The following is a 22,788-nucleotide window of genomic DNA, read 5'->3' as shown; positions in this document are numbered from 1 at the left end:
CTAACAGAGGGCCCAGAGAGATAAGACTGATAAATAGCTCGAGACAGCTCCATCTCTGACTCCAAGCAAAAAAAAAAAAAAAGAGAGAGAGAGTAGGGATGACAGCTTAGGACATCAGGAACCATGACCTGAAAAGGCGAGAAGCAAGGAAGGACAAGACAGCCGATGCAAGTAAATAAGATGCAAGTCAAAGCTACCACGGCTCTAAGTCACCAGTCACAACTGGCATCCTGAGTCATCACGTCCTTCAAATCTACTCGGAACATCCACTTCTCATTCACAGACCCCAATGTCATGCTGGTTTATTTGGTAGTTAAGTTTGACTGCAAGGCAAACTTCAAGTTCATTTCCATAGGTGCCCCAGCCCTGTGCCAAGACCTGGAGCAGTCTCCTGGCAGGACTCAGGTGACAGCTGGCAGGGCAGTGCTGACTAAAATCCAGTACAGACTGAACGTCTCCCATAAACGTCCGGTTTCCCCGCTAAATCTCAACCACAGCTGTGAGGAACCACCCAGCGGTCTTCATAAAGAAACCTTAAGCCCTGTGCTCACACTAACAACAAACATTACAGTCCTTGAAATGAGGAAACACATTTTAACTCATCTGGAATTTTTCCAGAACATCTTACACCTTACTTATGTGCTTACAAAGCGAGGTTCTAAGACCCCCAGCAGCAGTATCACCAGCGGACTCGTTAGACATGTAAATTGTTGGGTCTAGTGCTAGTGCAAGACCCTCTGAATCAGAAACTCTAGTGTGAGGCCCAGTAACATGTATTTTCACAAGAACTTAAGGTGATTCAGATGCTAAAGTTTAGGAACCACTTTCTTACATTAATGTCTTGGTTCACTGAGGCAGTGATTTCAACAGGGATGCTTATCTCCAGGGACATTTGGCAATGTCTGGAGACATTTTTGGCTGTCACAACTGAAGTGGAGTGCTTCTAGAATCTAGTGGGTCAAGGCCACACATGCTGCTAAATATACAATGATACACAACAAAGAAATAGCTGGCTCTAATATCAATAGTGCCACTATTGAGAAACTGCACCAGGGAGTGCAAAACTTCAGTCACTCAACAAATATCCATAGAGCATGTATTGCATGAAAAAAAAAAACATTCTACACACATTTACATGCATAGTCTAATGTATTCTCCAGACAGTACTTTTCTGTATGGTATATATGCACGCACACAACAGGCACACATGCACATGAGTGCACAGCCATGAGCACGCATGTGTGAATTTTTAAATATTTGATCTAAAACTGTGTTCTAGCAAACAGAACACAAGGGGAGCAATAAGTATGTATCGATAATCTCTCTGACTGTCCCCTACTCTGTCAGTCAAATGCCCACTTTGCAGGTATAAACTTTGAAATGCATGCTCACAGAGCCAGAAAGTGGCAGGTCTAATACACATGTCCTATGCCATTTTCTCCATCTGGTCTTGGTAACCCTGTTCCCTACTGATTGATTGCTGCTAGTCCCTAAGGAAGTCTTTTCATTCGTCTCCTCTGGCAAAATAACATTAGTTGATAGTCCCAACTCTAAATTAGTTACTTTACTACAGACTAGGTCATTTTAGTCAGTTTCCAAGAATATGCATGATCAGCTCTGAACAGGATGCAAAGGAGAAATTTCTTCTCTTAGAAGTAGATATTCTAGGCCAAAAATGAGCAGCTGCTCCTCTATAAATGAGAGATCAGCAAGGAGTGAGTAACCCTCCAAGACCTATTCTGTGGTTATGAGGAAACTTTTAGTGATTCTTTGAAGTGCTTTACTATTTATCTAACTTCCAAATGACAGGCTATATTAGCATTATGGCTTCAAGGTAAATGGACCTACATGAATAATAAACACCAACCAAGAACTCTTTTTTCATAAGTAAGGCATTTTCAGTCAATCCCTCAGATAAATTCCCTGTCTAAATTCTATACCATTCTCTACCTGAAAAAAATTAATATACACATTTCAGAATGGAGAGATTGAGTACTTAGGGTCATCGGATAATACGGTTTAGATTGTGGCAGTTTTTTATGTTATGATATGTTTGAGGTATGAATATGCAAAAGTTGGAGGAGATAGATTGGCCTGGAGCAGAGATCAGCAAACTGTGTGCCAAATATAATTGTTCCCTGTTTTTATAAATAAAGTTTTATTGGGACACGGCTGGACTCATTCATTGATGTATTATCTTTGGCTGCTTCCATGCTACAACAGCAGACATGAGTAGTTGCAACAGAGATCATGTGGCCTACAAGCCTAAAATATTTACTTCCTGGCCCTTTACAGAAAAAGTTGCTGACCCCTGTTGTGGAACTTTTTTTAAGTAAGTTTAATTTAATTTTTTTAGAGTTTTTTTAAGTTTAATTTAAGTTAATTTAAGGTCACCTATGATTTTCTTTTTTCAGATTTTAATCAATAGTTGATGTACAAGTGGTCAGAATAACTCAAATAGGGTGGGAGGATCAAATGAGGAAACTGTATCATACCTGCTCATTCACCTATTGCAAGAAAGTTCTCTAGGTAGCCTCGGACTAACCTGGTTTGTGTTCTTTTCTCACTTGCAGTTCTCAAAAATAACTATAGAATATACCAGAAATGTAACATTCTCAGATAAGGAGGAACTGGCTGGAATAGCCAAGTCTCTGTTCCACTTCCTACCAGAACAGGATGTCCTTCAACACTTCAGCTTATTGAGTCATATTGCCCCTGGGGTATAAAACCCAGAGTGGGGTATTTTCCAAGGTCCCTTAGGTGCAGTACATGCACAGGTGGATTCCATTTGCCATAGGCAGCTTTCCTGAGCCTTGGAGAATGAGCTCAAAATGATTCCCCGGCTTCTGCTGTCCTTTGCTGCCTATATGTAAGTAATAAACCCACTTTATGTGACTTGTGTGTGGGGGTGTTCTCTCTCACTAGGCTCAGGCATATTGGTAACCAGTGTACAATGAACCTGATTCACAATTATTATTTGGCAAATAGAACAATGTATCTTAGATATTTTCTAATAAGTTATATAAAATAAGAGGATATACAAAAGCTCACTCAATTAGGCATAAACTAATCTATCTTAGATCCCACTGAGAGTGGTTTATATACTAAAATCAACTCAAAATAACACTGTTTGAAGGAGGTCAGCTGCAGATGCAGAGAAATAAATTAGAGGCTTCTGGCAAAAGATGGTAGTAGCTAGGAATAGTCTGGTAATGGAGGAGATGGAGCAAAGTTATAAGTCATTAAAATTGTAATGATATCACATTTCGTTCGGAAAATGTATCTAGTTCTATGGGAGTGAATCAAATACATTTTAAAGGCTTGGGACTCTAAAAGATAGCACACATCACTCTGATGTTAGGATTTGAGTTTATTATATTAGATGGAATGAGAAAAGAGAATAGCATTGCAGCCCAATGAATATCTCAGTCTCCAGGGCTCCAATGCATCTGCAAAATACTTGAGTCACTTGAGTGATAAATGGTGATTAACTGAGCTCTCTCGGTTTACCTGCAAGGGGAATCTACTGTGTCATCATCTTGGGATGAACACACTGAAATAAGGGCTCATTTTTCCTTTCCTAGTTATCGTAAACAAAATGGCCAACAGACTGTAATATATCAGCAGTGCCTGTCTGCATGTGGGGACTCTGGTGTGTGTGTGTCCTGGAGATAGTGCTGCAGTTAGGTCTTTCATCCAGGTGATATTTTATGGTTCTCTTCTTCGTCAACTATCACCCACTACAACATTCTCTCTTGGATAAGATCAGTACTTCTAATTCAAAAGGTGGGTCCTTACTTACCCCCAACCACCATAATAAAAGCAACAAAAATTTTTTAAAAAGTGAAATTTAAAAAGCTCCAGTACTTCGAAAAAAGGCCGGCCCTATGACCTCCATGACAGCATCAAAGCCTCTGTAGGGGAGAATGATCTGGACACCCAAGCAGAAATATGAAAAGGAAAGTGCTTTCCCTCAGTCCTGATGAAATTAGTAAAGGTGACCCCAAGCAGACACTGGAAAACATGTCACAGGGAGCTGACTCATACCTTTTGAAAAGAGTCCACCATACTAGCATTGAGAATTATTTCAAAGCTATATGCTCTTTCGATAGAATAATTAGAGAACACATCTCCTAATTTTAATTTACTTGAATTCAGTATCCCTACCAAAGTATAAAGTGAGTAAGTTTCAGCCAAATGGAGAAATAGAAATGTCCCTGGAACAGCATGAGGTCATTGTTCCCCTAAGATATGGCAGGCACTGTAAGCCCTCTGGAAGCCGGTCAGAACTTCGGATACACAAATTATCCATGGAGTTTATAGTGAACTCATACACAATATGAAGAAGCATTTATTTTTTGACATTTAAAGGGCACAAACATTCTTCTCTCTCTTCTTTATGAGTGAGCTACAATTTTGTTCATTAACATGACGAAAGTAAATGATTTCATTCAAGAGACTGAGGAACATAATGCTAGAGAAATAGTTATTTGTAGATATGTTGCCATGTAAATGTGTGTGTGATTTTGTGTGTTTGTGTTTGAATAAAACCTTAAAACTTACACAAAAGTTAGTCCCTTTGACCCTCTTATTTTCTTTTAGGCAAAGTAATGGTGGCTCAGTAGAATCTAAGCCCCTCTGTGTCCACTGGAGGTCATCTATAATCCAACTGTAATATCGTCCTTAAACAGTGGCAGAACAGTCAGTGGAATCCTGAGTCTTCACTTTCAATAGGGAGCCTCTCAGGAATATGAATCGATTATAGGCCTGACTCAAAACAAACTATGGATTCCAGCATGAATCAAATATCAGAAAGATCTAGAGTCAACATTAGCTTTAGGGAATGGAACTGGTCATTAGGGATCACTGATCTAGGAATGACCCAAACACAGGAAAGATCTTCTAGCTCTGGCCTAGCCCAAAGCTCAATGAGGTACACTTTCCTATCTGGAGAAGAGAGTTTTCTCTGCAGAAGGTCCAGCTTTCCTGGCCAGTGTGCATAGGTGTACAGAGCTGAAAACAACTTTACACACGTGCCTTCCAGAGACATCTTTGATAACCAGATTTATTCTCTAATTATCCCACAATCTCTCCATTATCTATTCAATAATAACATCAGTTTGTATTGATTCATTTCAATGTTTTTTTAATGGAACAATTCTTTTTTTTTTCCTGTCATACCATGAGCATTGTGAGGGAAGAAAATGCATCTTTATGTTCTATGTCTTCCTCCATATCAAAAGTTTAATAAATGTTCAGCCAAGCATCTGACACAATGGTGAAAGCACCTTTGCATTCTTCTGCTAGCAAGACAAGTGCATAGTGCAATATCTCCATCCATGGTTCATTTACTGCTTTTCAATTTCTGCTATGGCTTTGCTTTGGGAGAGAACTTTTGGAAATGTAGAGTACCACTACCTCTCAGGTGACCACAGCTGTTCACTTGTTTCACATAGTCTACTGAACAGTCTCCAGGAAAATTGCCAGCAGGCCTCTGTGGCCTGAGGGGAACTTTCTCTGTGGACCGGGAGGTGAAAGGCTTAGTGTTCATTACCAAGGGCTTCAACCTACTCTGCTTCTGTGTTTGGATTAGACTCAAATTGAAGTCCTAGAGGTGGACACTGATCCATCCTATTACCAGTTAATTGAACCATTTGGTTCCCATTAAATACAACTTTAATCTTTGAAATATCCAAGATGCCAAGCTTTCAGAGAAACTCAGTTTCATTGTCTTGCCTTCTCCATTATTCTGTAATGCAGTGATTTCTGGTCAGTGTAGGGCTCAATCCCTGCCTTTTGGGAGGCCATCCCCTCACCACAGTCTTTTGGACCACCATGAGTTGGCTGTACTTCAACCACCATTCATTTCAGTTTGCACTAGACTTGCCAAATTCAGAATTTTTACACGTAGTCATGTTTTCCCCCAAGCAGTACCTTTATTTCTCCAAATCAATAAGATGTGTAAGTAGAATCAAGTCATAGAAATTTTGAAATCAAGTGTGTATTGATCCTATCCTCTGTATAGGGCATTTTGGGAGGCACATCAGAAGTTAGATAAATACATCTGGCATTCTTTAGCCCTCAAGAGTGTAAACGATACTTTGGTGTGGTGGATAGGGCAACTGCATTTGAATCAGAAGGCTTGGATATAATTCTAGTTGTTCACTTACTGCAGGTTTTGGGGAAAGCCACAAATACTCTGCACCCAGTTTCCTCATCTGTAAGACAAAGTCACATTGCTGAGCTTGTTGGGTGATGATGGAGATTAAATAAGAGATGTTTCTAAAAACAGTTTAAAAAAATATAGATCGCTGATGGGGACAAAAGAGAAATGAGAAAGAAGCACATGATTTCCTAAATTGAGATATAAAAAATGAAGGAACGTTCCCATATAATATTTCCAAATAAATATCCACAGACAGTCATTGATAAATTGCCCAAATAACCAGAGAAAGAGGATTCATTACTTGGCCTTCAGGATAGGAAATTCTTCTGTGTAGAAAAAACAAACTCAGTTTCTCCTATACTCTCACAACACGCTTCTGACACTAGATGTGTGGAGGTTTTTCCCCATACATCAAGCAAGCAAGCAAGCAAGCAAGCAATCTGCAGCAGACACCAGCTGGGTGTCCTCCAACCAAGTTCAATTCCTGCACTACCTGCCTGGAGATAGAAAAGACATTAGGCATGATTTCTCTCTCCTCCATGTAAAGATACAGCAAGAAGGTGGCCATCTGTCAGTCGGGAAATGGACCCTCAGCAGAAACCAAATTGACTGGCACCTTGACCTTGGACTTCCTAGTCTCCAGAATGGGGAGCAATAAATATTTGTTGTTTAAGTCACCCAATCTATGCCATTCTGTTATAGCAGCCAAGGCTGACTGAAACAATAAGATGTATTTAAGTGGATGCAGTTGAGAAAGTAAAGAGGAATGGGAGAAGTCTAGAAGATTGAAACTATTGGTATAAAAATAAAATTCAGTCTATAGAAGGAAAAAATAGAAAATTGGCCTAAAAATTCCTTACACTATCAACCAGCTTTTCTACTTTCTAAAACCTCACTAATTTTTGCCAAGACAGAGACATTTGAATGTTAAGGAAGACTCTCAGAGCTGAACATATACAAACACAGACAAGTAATTTTTAAGGTTCATAAACATGCTACAGCTCAGAGAATATCTTCTCTCTTACCCAAAGGGCCTTCCTTATACTCCCTAGCAAATATTTCCTTGATAATGGCAAAATTTTATTTATGGAATTTAGAAACTATAGAGTCAAAATAAATATAAATAAAATCTTTTATTTTCCAAACGTGCCTGGTGGACTCCCTTGCTTTCTGCTGTAGGTATCCTTCTTCCATCAGGAGAAGAGCTTTAGCTGTTTAGATGAACAGCGATTTGTGAGGCACTTACCCCGGATCCTGGCCAGAGGCTCAGAGGCAGTCAGGGAAGACATCATCCAAGCAATGCTAGAGCTTCCATGTTTCAGAAGTTAGCGGTGATCTTACTGTTGCTAACTGGTGACACCCATGTTCAGTGATACTTATGGGTTCATTGAGGGAGTGATTAAGGTCAGAAGGAAGTGAAAACTTAAAGAAGAGGAGGGGAGATAATAAGGATACAGACAAGGAATTAGATTGAGTGTGGCTCAACTTATCGACCAGGCCTTACTTGAAAGAATACAGAAAAATGCTTCCCAAATCCTCAAACATGGATGCATCGCTTGCCACTCTACTTTGTATTGACTTCAAAAAACTTTCTGCAGGCAAATACCTAGAGGCAAACATCTTAGGAAACTAGCTACAAGCATAGACACATTCTTTAATAGACAGCATGATGCTTTTCTGGTTCCATTGCCAAAGGGTGACTGCTGATGAGCCACGCCACCTCTGCTCACCAAACTACCAGATCTATCCAGAGAAAGCACAAAAACAAGTGCTCAGAACATCTAAAACTTGAGTAGTCATTGCATACTGGCCTCATCTCCACTCTGTGAAGGGCAGATAGAGGACCAGAAGTCATGCCTCTACCACAGAGAGGCACAATACACAAACAGTACTAAATCTGGAAGGCACAATTATTGGAAGAGTAATGAAAATTATTTTGATTTGATTTTTGTTTGTTAATTATTTTTCCCAGGAGTTACTTATTAGGTGCCTTGTGTAATACAGAACTTACAAATTCAGAGACTTTATGCTGGATCGAGTGCTCACATAAGTTTTATTTTTGAGGGGTGGGTACTACATAGTATTTTTCTATGTGAACTAGTTTTCAACATTTTAAGATCAGATCTCTCGTGAACAGCTAGACTGTTCTTTTAAAAAATGGTAAGATTTAGTAACACAGAGCCAACATTTTCTGTAGGACAATCAGCCAGAGCTGACTGGGAGAGAAAGGCACAGGTTTTCCAATTCACCACAGTCCCCGCTAATTTCTGTTGCTCATCAGATGCAAAGGCTGAGTGTTGATTGACATTTATCATCAAGTTTTCTTTTTTTTTTTTTTGTATAGTAGGGTAAGTAGGGAAGGGAAATACTTTTGCTACCATATAAGTAGCAACCTCTCTGAACCTCAATAAAGGATAGACTGAGAAGGCCACGGGATTCAAGAAAAATTAAGGAAAGCACAGGTTTTCTTATACTTCATTCCTTTTAAATAACTTGTCTGTCTCTTGCAAACTTTTTTGTTTTTTTAACCCCTAATATAACAATCACAGGCTTTTGAGTAGACAGGCTTGGCCTTAAAGCTTAACTTCATCACTTCCTATATGTTTTTGACAATATTATTTAAACTCTCTGAACCTCAATTTTCTCACCTTCAATGCTGAAAAAATACTATCTACCATGAGAGATTGTCATGAGGATAACACAACATATGCAGGCATCTAGCACATACTAGAAGATGCTCAAGGAATTTTAGTTCCCTTCCTCTTTGAAGAGTTGGGATGAATTAAGCAGACCTGATCATAAAATCATACACACATCTGAAGTGCCTGCCAAAATGTAATGGCCCAACTGCTGCTTCAGAGAGATGGGTCAGCTCGAGGTTTTAATGCACTTTTCATAAACTGTGGCTCAACAACAAAATCTATCACTGTTAGGCAGACTCATAAGAAAGACTAGATTTAAATAAACTTGCTTCTCAACTCTTAAGTATTAACTGCTTTCACCTTGACTCAGAAACATACCAATAGGAAATGTACACTTAGCCAATAAACAGTAGGATTAATCAATGCCGGAAAAGATAATGATAATAAAATGCATTATTTGAAAGTTGCATGACAGCAGACCGTTCCATATAGAAAGGTACATTTAAATTATATGGAAACACATTTTTAGTCCTCTGAGTTCATATATCTATCTGCATGGCTATAACCATAAAGAAAAATTTAATGCAGGCCACTATTCTAGAGCTACCATTTAATTTTGAGTAGAAACTGATAGTGAAAAAAAATTATTTTCGTTTATAACAGACTGTCAAATAAAAAATATTCATTGCAATATAAGAGCCAGAAAAACAAAATTGCCACTCTACCATGTTGAGGTTTAAGTGGGCCAATAAATCATAGCCGTCTTCATTGTGCAATCCAAGCCAATTGAGAAATAGACATAGATGAAAGGACCAGCAAACTTTACTGCTTGTGGAGTTGGATGGGAGAATGGATTGGGGCAACACTTAGACCTGGCCACAGATCAGTCTTCCTACACCAATTTCTAGTTCTCTTCCCTTTCCCGTTGCCTCCTACAAAGATGAAATAGGCCTGGATATACTCAGCCCAGGAAGAAAAGCCCTTTGGATAGGAAGAAGAGAAGAAAGGAGTCTCACTAGACATGTGAAGATCCTTCATCCAATCCCACCAACTAAATAAGGGAATAGAGAGAAGTTACAAGAAGTGTGATTCCAGTAGTTTCTTTTCAGAGAAGAGCAGTTGTCTTACAGCATAGTGTAGATGGAGAAACCATGCCTTCTGTAACATACCAGAAGCCCAAGTCTACCCTCTTCAGACAATCCTGCCACCACAGATTGGCTTTTAAGAGGATCTGAAAAGCCAATCCACAGGCATCTACAGAGGATTTGTGACTTGGAGGTTGGTACATTTTCGGGAATGTCGAAATGTTCACTTTATGGTTATGTGGAGCACAGTAGCTGCCTCTGAATAACCAGCTCGCAACTACCACTGCTTCTGCTGATTGCCGAAAGACTTAGCATCATGCAGCTGATGGTTTAGCTTTTTGGACATTGGCATGTGAGAAAAAACATTAGAAGAATGTTAAATATGACTTGTCAATAAATGAAATTATAATTTTGATTGGTAATATTTCAGTAGGCCCGTGGAACTTTCTTTGCATCATGAACTTCTGCCTCCTTGCTGAGGGGCCCAGAGATCTACTTTGCCGTCATTTATGTCAGAGTAAGACTCTTTAGTGCAGTCCAACTATGCTGTCAACCCCAAATCCCAAGGGATACATATGATCACCATATTTATTGCAATGGCCCAGGCAATCATGATACCACTGCCTCTAATGAAACTAAAGTGCACATGTCATTTTGGAGATGCTACTTGTTCAGGCAGAGTTGCCTGTCAGCTGTCTCTGGCCAAGCAGTACAACCTGCAATTTAGTTAACAAACTGAGACATCATAGAAATCAGTGCTCTTAACAGGCTTCCTTGATTCACTTGGGTTTTACTGCCTGTCATACATATCACAAGCCTCCAGTAAAGTGGCACTGGTGGGAGGAGGTCCCAGTAGGATTGAAAAGACAAGGAAAAGAAAAGCAAGGAATTTGATGAGTTCAAAAGTGGAATCCAGCAAAACTATTCCTTGGTGCCAATAAATCTGTTGTTGCCAAAAGGGCAAGTTTCAAACTCTTCAGCCTGGTATCCCAGGTCCACCATTATCAGGTGCCGACATTTTTTCCCAGTATTGTCACCAAACTTTCTGAACCTTCCCTCCCATCCATAATTGTTGATTAGTCTAGCCACTTCTTTAGCAGGCATATATGGAACACCTTCTGTGTGTGAGGTATTACACCAGGCATTAATACCAACACGAAAAAAACCTTTTTTTTTTTTTTGAGACAGAGTCTCATTCTGTCGCCCAAGCTGGAGTGCAGTGGCGCATCTCAACTCACTGCAACCCCTGCCTCCTGAATTCTAGTGATTCTCCTGCCTTAGCCTCCCGAGTAGCTGGGATTACAGGTGTCTGCCACCACACCCAGCTGATTTTTGTATTTTTAGTAGAGATGGGGTTTCACCATGTTGGCCAGGCTGGTCTCGAACTCCTGACCTCAGGTGATCTACCTACCTCGGCCTCCCAAAATGCTGGGATTATGAATACAACTATTTTTAACTTTTAAATAATCCTTGTGCTGAGGCTCAGTCCCAGGAATGAAATGGATGGTGGCAGCTATCAAGAAGTGTGGAAATTGGGCTGAATTCCGAAGGCTTATTTTAAGGAAGAATGGAATACAGGAAATCCAACTCACTAGAAAGACCTCCAGGAAACAATATATTTAAGGACAAAAAATATATAGAATAAGAAAGTCTGCCTTTCAGTTAAAGTGATAAGGGAAGTCTTAAAAGCAGAAATGGGATTTAAACTCAATCCTGAACATGGATAGAACGTAAGTGAACACAGAGGAGATGGTCCAATTTGCATGCTATGATGTTAACAAGTGGACAGAAATGCAAGATACCTGAATTGGGATTTGGAATCCAGGAAACTTGAGTTTAACCCTGGACTGTTTCACATGAGTCAAGCAGCAGTGACCAAGTCATTTGGCCTGAGTATTAGTTTTCTTATTTCAAAAATGGTAATAAAACTACCTAGCCTACATACTTCACAGGATAGTTTTGTGGATCAAATGAGATAATATATGTAAAAGTGCTTGGTAAATTTTAATGCACAAAACACATATCAGAGAATCATTAGGTGCACTACAATAATTATTGACTTGATTTAAAATGTACACGGCTGTTTCTTCCTTTAGCTTTCACTTTGATAATTTTTAAAGGCTGCCATCTTAAAAACCTTCGATAGAAGTAGTAAATGCTTCATTTCATACTTATCCATTTCTTTCATCAGAGAAAATCAAAGTGCTTCTTGAGTACCATCTCATTAATCTCTTAGAGGGAGGTAAGTAAAGGGACACATATTTTGCACAGTTGTATATGAATCTCAGTTTTACAAATGGGAAAGCCTCAGATAAACTTCCTTCAGTCACAAAGTAAATCTAAGCAACAGCCAAAAATAGACCCAGACATCTTTTTATCCAGTTCTCTGCTCTCATTATATGCATCCCCAAACCTTCTTCTCTCAGGAGACTTCCATGGACAGATCTGGCTTTCAAGCTCTGAAACAGGTAATTTTTTGTTTAACTATTTTTAGCCTCTGTTTCTTCATCTAGACAAACAAATTAGAATACTTATAGAGATAAAAATAGTACATATGTAATATTTATGAAAGAAATTTAGCCAATTAGCCATTACACATCAGATAAAAATTAAGGTTAATTTCATCTGTTTTACATGGGGTGAATTTGGTTTATAAAAATCTCAAGGGTAATTGTCCCAAAATATAGGGCATTGGGTTGATTTGGATAAATACTTAGATTGATCATTATTAATAAATATCAGAATTGCACCATCAATCAATAGAGATTTTTTGGCACACACTATGTGCAAAGAATTGTGTTGCAATCTAAAGATATAAAGATAAATAGGACACAGTGTGGGTATTCATTAAGTTTACAATTGGGTAGATAAGATAAGACATAGTCAAAATAGCTGTTAAAACATAGAAGATGGTAAAGGCAATAATGGAGACAAAATTCAACAGGGTTTCAGTAGAAATTGTTGTTCCGCTAGGGAAAGCAAGGAAGGCTTCCTGCAAGAGGTGACTCAGAGGCTGGGTTCTGAAGGACATCTAGGATTTCAACAAATGAAGGAAACAGAAATAAGGTTGAGGAAATAACATTCTAAGCAGTGGGACCAGCACAGCAAAAAGCAGTAATTAAAAGGAAAATGAAGTCTAATCAGTGGGTTAGTTTGGACGGAATATAGTATACATTAGAGAGAAATGAATGTTACTGGATAAAAAAAGGTAGGTTGAGGCCAAATCATGTTAGGCTTTCAATGTTGTATTAAGAAATATAAACTCTCTTCAGTTGGTATTAGGAAGTCATTGAGCAAAATGACCAGAAAAAAAACCCCAAAATCTTACATATATTTCAGTATGTTCTGAGCAGCTGGGGAAGAAGCAGAGGAGAGGAATTATAACAGATAAAATAGAGATGAGGTAACAGATGGCATGAGATCTCAGAAAAGATAAAAGGGCAGGAGGCCAAGGACCTAGGTAGACTCAACTGTGGAAGGGGATAAGCAAATTTTTCCTCTGAGACAGGAAGACAGGAGGAATAGTAGCAGCTATACTGTGATGTGGTGAGATAGCATAATTTGATATATATTTTAAAAAACACTATTGGATAATTTTTAGAGACATTGTAGAGGAGATTTAGTGAGTTGGGACTAAACTGGCATCTTCGTGGTCTCTACTAAACTTGTGATAAGAGGTGTACCAATGTGGTCTTGACTTTCCAAATGAGAAAGGATATGAGTTCACACGAATAACAGAGCAGTAAGCTGCTTCAGAAGATAAATCATATGATGGCTAGTGAAATTAGCTAACAGAAGAATTTTGTTCTGCTGGCAGAGTCTTCTACTCAGAGGATATATATTTCTGTTCACGAAATGACGAATAATACCCAGCTTCTGACCCAGACATTTGTTACTTGCCTGGCTGCAAAGCATTTGACTTTGGGACCTCTGGTTTTTAGAAACTAAGAGGAAATGCAATTAGCTAGTACAGCTTCACAGAGAATAGTCACATCAAACTAATCTCATCTTCTTGAGAATATAGTTACTATACAGGAAATCAGGAGAATGGCGTGAACAGGGAATAAAAATCACAGCAAAGCATCAGATAGGTCTTCAGTGATATCTCTGAGGCCACCATGAAGAAAATTGAGGAAGGCTTACACATTATATACATGGTGTACTAAACAAACAGATAAGGAGATCTTGCAGGGCTGGCCACAGAACCATGTCCTTTACAACCTACCTGGTCAATATTTGTATCAGTGGCTTGAATTTAAAAAAAAGAGAGATATTGTTACAAGTTCATTCATATCGCATATGAATGTGATATGATGTATTGGAGGAAATGTATTGAATGACAGAATACAAATGCTGTGAAGAGACTTGGAAATAGAGAAAAAATCTCAACGAATGTGAATTAAGATGAATGTAAATTCATTTATGGAAAAGAAACAATTACAGTAAGTGTATAATTTGGATGGCTTGGTCAAAATGGGATTTCAGAAGAAGAGCTGGGGATGCCACATGGCCAGGGGTTCAATAGGATCACTAAGTGGAACAGAATCTCTATAAAAACATTCATGTCAGCTCTTGATTGATTAATAGAAGAGTGTTGCTATTGGAGACAAGAATGGTCTCTGTGCTCTGCAGGAGTCAGGCAAAATGCAGAGAATCCTAATTTGTAGTAAATACCCTGCTTTAATAAAGTCATCAATAGGATTTAATTTGTCCACAATATTGTGTGATGAAAATGGCAAAAGTTCGGAAAATACTTTTATGTCACCTGAGGAATGATTACAGAAATGAGAAAAGCAAGGACTTGGAGGGAGAAATGTGAACGCCACGATCACGCAGTATTGTCCCATAAAGAAAAATCACATAGTAACTTTTCTGAGTATAGACGTCTAAGCAGTGGGAAGTATGTATAAGGAGGGATATTTTGAGTAATGATAGACTTTTTTCTCCAGTAGAATGTTCCTACAATGAAGCAGATGGACCTGCAAAATGACAGGAGAACAACTGGGAGAAATCAAGCAACCACCAAAACTGCTTCTGTCTGGACTACTACCGCTGAGGAAGGAATTGCTGCATTTGGAGGGAGCCTTTGTGTGCTGCAGAAATGTACCATGAAAGACTAAGCCCTGGATAGACACTGTCCCTTCAGTTTGAGCCCCAGAAAAAAACATGCATGGAGCATATCTGAACCTAATCCCAGCCTGGAGCCAATCCTAGCTGACCTGCAGTCCAAAGGAGAGCCAACATGCTGAGTCCAGCGGAGACAAGCCAAATTTCAGTCAACCTGCAGGCCTGTAAACATGGGCATAAATATTTGGTATGATAAGCCACTGAATTTCAGTGGTTTGTTATGCTGTGTCATTAGACAATAACGAATACACTCAGTTTTAGGAAATAAAAGACTCAAAAACTTTTTCTGATTGGTAATAACCTTCTGAAGCTGTGACCCAAATGCAAGAAAACGACCATGCAACTTTTACTCTATAGTAAAGAAGAGGCCGAGCGCGGTGGCTCATGCATGTAATCCCAGCACTTTGGGAGGCCGAGGTGGGCAAATCACGAGGTCAGGATTTCGAGATTAGCCTGACCAACATGGTGAAACTCAATCTCTACTAAAAATACAGAAGAATCAGCCAGGCGAGGTGGTGTGCGCCTGTAATCCCAGTTACTCAGGAGGCTGAGGCAAGAGAATCGCTTGAACCCAGGAGGTGGAGGTTGCAGTGAGCCGAGATTGTACCACTGCACTCCAGTCTGGGAGACAGAGTGAGACTCTGTCTCAAAAAAAAATGTGGAGATTTTAATTTATTCTAAACAGCAACTGATAATATAGAAGAAAACTTAAGTGAAGTTTAGCTTCCCTTAGCTTCCAGTAGAGGCTACTTACCTTCAAGCCCCTGGTAGTGTTCTCTAGAAACTAGACCATGGAAGTATTCTTTCCATTTAAGACTATCAGTCTCTTTGCTGTTAGTTAATTAGCGGTTAGAATTATTTTTGTTTCCTTTACATCAGGATAATGCTGTTTGTACTCAGCCTCACTCAAGAATGGATATGCCGTATCAAGTAGAACAAAAGTCACCAGCAAGCTTTCCATGCTTGAAATGAAGCCGAGAGAGCTTTTGAAGAGCATATAATATTTTGTAGGAAACTTAATTTCCTAGGAAGGCTAAAAACTTGTTTTCTTTATAGGAGCTAAATGGCATGGACATACTTTGAGTACTGCATAAAGGACTTTGCAAAGACACTCTTGGTAATCAACATAAAAAGAGAAAGGCCAAATCTTTAAAACTTAAGCAAAATGAGCAACAGCATCAAGATGATAAGAAATACATGGTTTGCACATCATGGTGCAAAAAGTGTTTCTTGGTAGTGGTCAAGATAGTGTGGACATTAGGAATGGGAAAACTACTCATTGCTTGTTTGAGCAAAAACCTTATCTCCCAATATAGATATGTATTTATTTGCCTGAATCTAAAACATTTAGATCATATAATTGCTGAAAATAGCTGTATAGAAACAGGTTCATTCATTTAAAACCACATACAAGCAATCCTAACAATCTGCAGAATGTTCCTAAGCTATCACTGAAAGCAAAGAACTCTACCCCACAACTGGATTTATTGCCATTTATTTCAAAATCCAAGGAAAAAAAGTCAATTCACTACTTTAGAAAATTAAGTTGGCCTCCCTGGCTTATGTAAATTTTCTCTTCATTTCCTTATTTCATTTATTGGACAAATTATTGCTCTTTGCTTTCTACTCCAAAGAATTACACTATAGGGACAACAAGATGAACAGCCTCAACAATATTCCTATATGGATAACTGTGCCACTCTAAATGTCCACTTGCTGCATATACTGAAACCACTTCTTGGGAAGTCTCTGAAGCACCTGAGTCATTCATCTTTCCTTGGGGCTGATGATGGGGGTGGGGAGGAGGGAGATTTATTATCTGAAACAGAAGCCAAAAGTTAGCAGCCTCTATTCAAGGTCATACCCAAAATAACAACACCCGATTCCATGGCTGCAAATGCTCTTTCCTTAGCCACCTGTAAAAATATTTATGACCTTAGCTACTTCGGGTTACTCAGACTGTTCCCAGCAGAAAGTTACTTTGCAATTTGATTCAAGAGGTTGGCCCTCAATTTGTTTCATCTTCTACAGAAAAAAAAAAGTTCATCCAGCAGTCAAGACTGACATTCTCATTTGTGTGTTCTCCTTTCCTGCACTTCTTCCCTTCAACCCTTCACTGAATTCATTGATGGTGACAAAGTCTTAGTATAACAGTTAACAAAAATTAATCAGGACACATATTTAAACAAGTCCATGAAAAAAAACAAAGCCACATTAGTACTCAACTACAACTAATCACAAAGATTTCTAGAGAACTCATCAACACAAAGAAAGGAACAACAGACACTGAGGTCTACTTGAGGGTAGAGGGTAGGAGGAAGGAGAGGAGCAGAAAAAAATAACTATTGGGTACTAGGCTTACATACACAGGTGATAAAATATCTGTAGAGCAAAGCCCGGTGACACGAGTTTACCTATATATCAAAACTTCACATGAACCTAAAATAACAGTTTAAAAAAGTCATAATTGCTAATCTGTCCAATATCTCTTTAAATTTTGTCTTGAAATATCTGTAAGCATTTCAAATGGATTTTTTTTCTGTTATCTCTTTGGATGTGTGCACACATATCTCTAGGTGTGGGTAAGACGGAGAGGGTGGGAGTAATGGACAACTGGGGGAGTGTGTATGTGAAGGAGGCCCATGACATAGAACCGTATTACAGAGAGATGAAAGGGCAGGGAAGGGTGAGTTACCACCTTGCTTGTTCCTCCCCTGGCAATTCAGTTCTGTCCAAATAACTCTCGATTAATGCACCAAGCAGAAACATTTCACATTTCCTCCTTAAGATCATTCTGACAGCTCACCAGCTGTTTCCGTGCTATTTTTTGCCATGATGGCATGGGTAAGCTTCAGCGCCTTCTCCGTTACTCTGCCAACAGCAATGCTGCCTGCTGTTCAGTGCTCAAAGTCTGTTCCCCAATCCAAACTCTACCATCCTGTTCCTTTCCCACTCACCTTGCACAACAGTGATTTTAAGAGTCATTGATATGTGGTCCCTAGAGGAAACCTAGATGGTGATACTGACTGAAATGACTGCATGAAAAATATAGTTAGATAAAAAAATATGTTTTTATACCAAGATTCATTATTGAAAATGTATAAATACCTAATCATTACAAATTTCTATATCTTTCTTTAGTCATTCTCAACATTTGAAAACGGTGTTATCAAACAGAAAGAACCTGGGTATTACAGTTTGACAGACCTGAATTTTCAATTCCTTTTCTCCTCTGTTCTACTCATACGTCACTCTGTCAGTTTTCTCATTTGTAAAATGGTGTTTTGGGCTTTATCCAAAGAAGTCAGGAGACTCGAATAAGATTACATAAGTAGAAAAAGAACTCAAACTTAAACCTAGATTTCATAAATCCTAGTTCAAATTTTACTCTTTTAAAATACCACATTATCAAAGAAAACAACAACAAAGGAAAGTAGCATTAGGTTCGATTTACATACAAGTCTAATAAACATGATATTTGGTTTCCAGACTTACAGCATGTTATAAACCACAGGCTAGAAAGGAGGGGCATGGGGGACAAGTGGCAGGTGACAAATGCACGGATAATACAAGAGATGGCAATGTAGCTTTAAGAGAGAAAAACTAGTATAGAGGTATGGGCACGTATAATATAGGAGGAACTTTATAGGGCCAGGCACGGTGGCTCATGCCTGTAATCTCAGCACTTTGGGAGGCCGAGGCAGGTGGATCACTTGAGGTCAGGAGTTCAAGACCAGCCTGGCTAACATGTTGAAAACCCATCTCTACTAAAAATAAAAATAAAAATAAAAATAAAAATATTAGCCAGGCATGGTGGCGCACACCTGTAATCCCAGATACTCAAGAGGCTGAGGCAGGAGAATCACTTGAACTCAGGAGGTGGAGGTTGCAGTGAGCTGAGATGGCACCACTGCATTCCAGCCTGTGTGCCAGAGCAAGACTCCATCTCAAAAAAAAAAAAAAAAAAGAACTTTTCTATATCTTCCATCACTTTCTTAGAGCATCAAAATTACAACAAAATAACCTTTATAATTTAGCTCTGGGGTCAGGGACTCCAACCAGATCCAAAAGAACTAATAAGTCAGCTGATTTTCTTGATGAGCTACATGTTTGCTGTCATTCCCACAATAGTCTTCTCTGCAGTGATTGAGGACCTCCACCATGTCTGGGAGTGTGTGCAGTAGGATTCCCCCCTCTCCTACACTGCTGGGTGACTGTAAGCTTTGTGTCCATCCTTGCTGTTCTCCCTCTACTATTGCTACAACCACCTCAAATATGCTGAGGTTTAAGGGAAGTGAATGTGTCTTTACAATGTGGTGGGGCTTCCATTCCTGGGTGTAGTATATTCAGGACACCCTGATTATGAACTCAAGGATAATAAGAATAATAACAATAACAATAATAATAATATCAATTCTTCTTTAACACTTGATCTGTGTAAGGCAATGTTCCAAGAACTTTTAGCATATTATGAATTTGACCTTTACATCAATCTATTAAGTAAACATTATTATAATATCCATTTTACAGACAATGAAACAGAAGTAGGAAGGGGTTACCTGATTTGCCCCAAATCACACAGCTTGTAAGTGAAGGAGCCAGGATTTACACCCACGCTTTCTGGCTCCACTCTCAATCCTTGAACAATTTTGACTTGTGTACCATTAAAACAAAACAACTCAATGCTTTATCATTTAAAGCAGTGTCAACTGGTTATACAGTCTTACCCCTATGCTACATCCTAATCACCCACCTTCCAATAAGTAGCTTAGTCAAGTCATTTATCCTTTCTGAGCTTTAGCTTTCTCACTAGTGAAGTGAAGAGGACAGAGCAGAGGTTCTCAAGTGTTCTTTCCAAATTGGTCATCCATGCTCCTTTGGCAGAGGAGCCTAGACCTTGGGGTCTTGCTGCATCCCCCCATGGCCTTCTCCTTTCTCCCTTTGCAGTGATGGGCAGAGGATGGTGTGGATGCAATTGCCCTCCAGCATTTTACACTTCTTAGTAATATCTGAACAGTGATAATGCTTCCCTGGGGAAATACTCTGATTTCTAGAACAAGTCTCACATCTGTAATGTTTCTGCTCACTGGAAATATAATAAAAAAATAATCTGAGAGAAGGCATTTAGGTCTCTGTGTTTTTGCCCTGGGTTAGGTGCCTGGAAGAGCAAGTACTTGGGCTTCATTTCATCAGAGGCCAACCTAAACACTCTATGTGACACAAAAATTATCACAGTTTATGGGGAACTGATAATGACAGCCAGAGTGCGATGTGCTGAAAACAAAAAAAGAAAAACAAAAACAAAAACAAAAGAACTCACAGTCTGTGTGTCAGAAAAATTAAATCCCTGAATGTTCTCCCAGACTGCAGCATATTGGTGACAATATATTTGTTGATTAGGGGCACCATCGTACTGATATTCTGAAAAAGTACAGTTATAACATGGAGTTATGGGTTAAATTGTGTCTCCAAAAAGATATGTTGAAGTCCTAATCCCTAGTACTTGCAAATGTGGCCTTAGCTGGAAATAGGATCTTTATAGATGTAATCAAACGAATATAATGTCATTAGAATGCATCCTAACTCAAAATGATTGGTGTTCCTATAAGAAGAAAGAAACACCATGTGAAGACAGACAGTGATGTGGTTGTCCCCACCCAAATCTCATCTTGAATAGTAGTTCCCATAATCCCTACATGTCATGGGAGGGACCCAGTAAGGAGTCACTGGGTTTTGGTGGCAGTTTCCCCCATGCTGTTCTTGTGATAGTGAGTGAGTTCTCATGAGATTTCATGGTTCCATAAGGGCCATTTCCCCTCTTTGGTCTGCACTTCTATCTCCTGCTTCCATGTGAAGAAGGATGTGTTTGCTTCCCCTTCCACCATGATTTTAAGTTTCCTGAGGCCTTCCCAGCCATGTGGAATTGTGAGTCAATTAAACCTCTTTCCTTTATGAATTATCCAGTCTCCAGTATTTCTTCAAAGCAGCATGAGAACGGACAAATACAGACACACAGGGAAAACGCCATTTGATGACACAGGCAGAGATTAGAGTGATGCAGTTGCAAGCCAAGGAACACCAAAGGTGGATGGCACATACCAGAAGCTATGAAGAGGCAAGGAAGGATTCTACAGTCTTCAGCAGGAACGTGGCCCTGGCTTTATTAGAGACTTCTAGCATTTAGAATAGGAAAAGAATAAGTCTTGTTTGAAGCCACCCAGTTTGTGACACTTTGTTACAACAGCCCTAGAAAACTAGTACGTTTGGTGAACCCCATTCCCACTTTCCATTCCTGGATGATTGCATAGGCTTAAATAATTTCTCTTGCCTTCCATGTCTGTGGATTCAGGCAAGAGTTGTAGCCTGATGTTCCCACCATCAAAGTCCGATCAAGAGGCATAAAATGATCTGATTCAGCTAGTGCATTTGCTTACTGGTTTTCTTTTTAGCTCATGTTTCTCTCCTGTTTATGTTTTATTTTGTTTTTAATTGACACATAATCATTGTGCATACTTATGGGGTACAATGTGATGTTTCCATACCTGCGTATATTGTATAATGATCAAATCTGGGCAATTAGCATATCTATCACCTCTAACACTTGTCATTTCTTTGTGGTGAGAATATTCAAAATTCTCTCTTCTAGCTATTTTGAATGACAAAATATATTATTGTTAACTCTAGTTACCCTACTGTGCAACAGAACACCAGAACATCATTTGCAGCAAAGGTGAACCTAGAGAGCATTATGTTAAATGAAATAAACCAAACACAGAAGGACAAATACCTCAAGATCTCACTCATATATGGAATCTAAAAAGGTCGATCTTAGAATTACAGAGTAGTGTAATGATTACCAGAGTCTGGCGAGGCCATGGTGGGGATGGGGAAAGGTTGGTCAGTAGGTTCCTCTTCTTTTGTTTAATGTGAAATCGGTGCTGTTAAGTTTGGCTTTGGTATGCCCAGAAACAGTAAAGGAAAGAGGAAAGAGCATAGTTGTTGGGGGCAGATGGATGAGGAGAAACCCAGAGGGCATATAGCTCACGGGTAAAATACTGCAGACATGTCCCTTAACCGCTTTGAGTCTCCATTCCTTTATTTATAAAATGGGCATGATCAAGTCAACTTCATGTTTCTATGAGTTTTACAGTTCTTGCTTTAGAGAAACTTGCCTACTTTCAGGCATGTTTTCCCAAAAGCAACATGGTATCAAAAAACAAAAAGGACTTCCTTCATCAAAAGAGATAATTTATTTTAAAGACATTATTTTCACTTGAACCTAAGTAAACCTGATGTCAATATGAGGCTTTTTCCGTACGTAACCTATCAAAAGCTATTGGAAAGGTTGCAAGAGCCATCTCTCTGTCTCCTCTCTCTCTCTCTCTCTCTCTCCCTCATTTGCTGTCATGATTCCTGGACTAGCCCCTGTCTCTCGACATTATATAGCCTTAGACAACACAGGATAGATAGTAGCATGAAGTGTGCAGAAGTAAGTCCGCCAGTAGGATTGCTAGGGCTAGCCAACCTGTTTTCTCCTTGAACTTGACCACAACATGTTTTATCTTGTATCTCGCTCCAATCACAGCTGTTTCCGTAGAAAAATCATTTCTTGTGATGGACTTTTGTCTCATTGGAGTAACACTCTTTCGTGAGGATAGCAAAAGTTGTAGGGACAGCCTAAGATTTTTTTTTTAAGTGGTTTTGGTTTTGTGTTTATGGAATGTTTGTTAGTACAGCAGGAGTGAGACTGGATAGAGTTGAAGGTGCT

At 39.2% G+C, this 22,788-nt stretch overlaps 1 protein-coding gene across 50 annotated transcripts in view; it reads right to left on the bottom strand.

Moving 5' to 3' along the window:
• The window catches only part of NRXN3 (neurexin 3), a 1,722,001-nt gene that overhangs the window by 232,667 nt on the left and 1,466,546 nt on the right, over nucleotides 1-22,788 (bottom strand). The window lies entirely within an intron of this gene.

This window comes from Pan troglodytes, chromosome 15 (assembly GCF_028858775.2).
Source record: "Pan troglodytes isolate AG18354 chromosome 15, NHGRI_mPanTro3-v2.0_pri, whole genome shotgun sequence".
Lineage (NCBI taxonomy): Eukaryota > Metazoa > Chordata > Mammalia > Primates > Hominidae > Pan > Pan troglodytes.
This window is presented reverse-complemented; position numbering and strand designations above follow the sequence as displayed.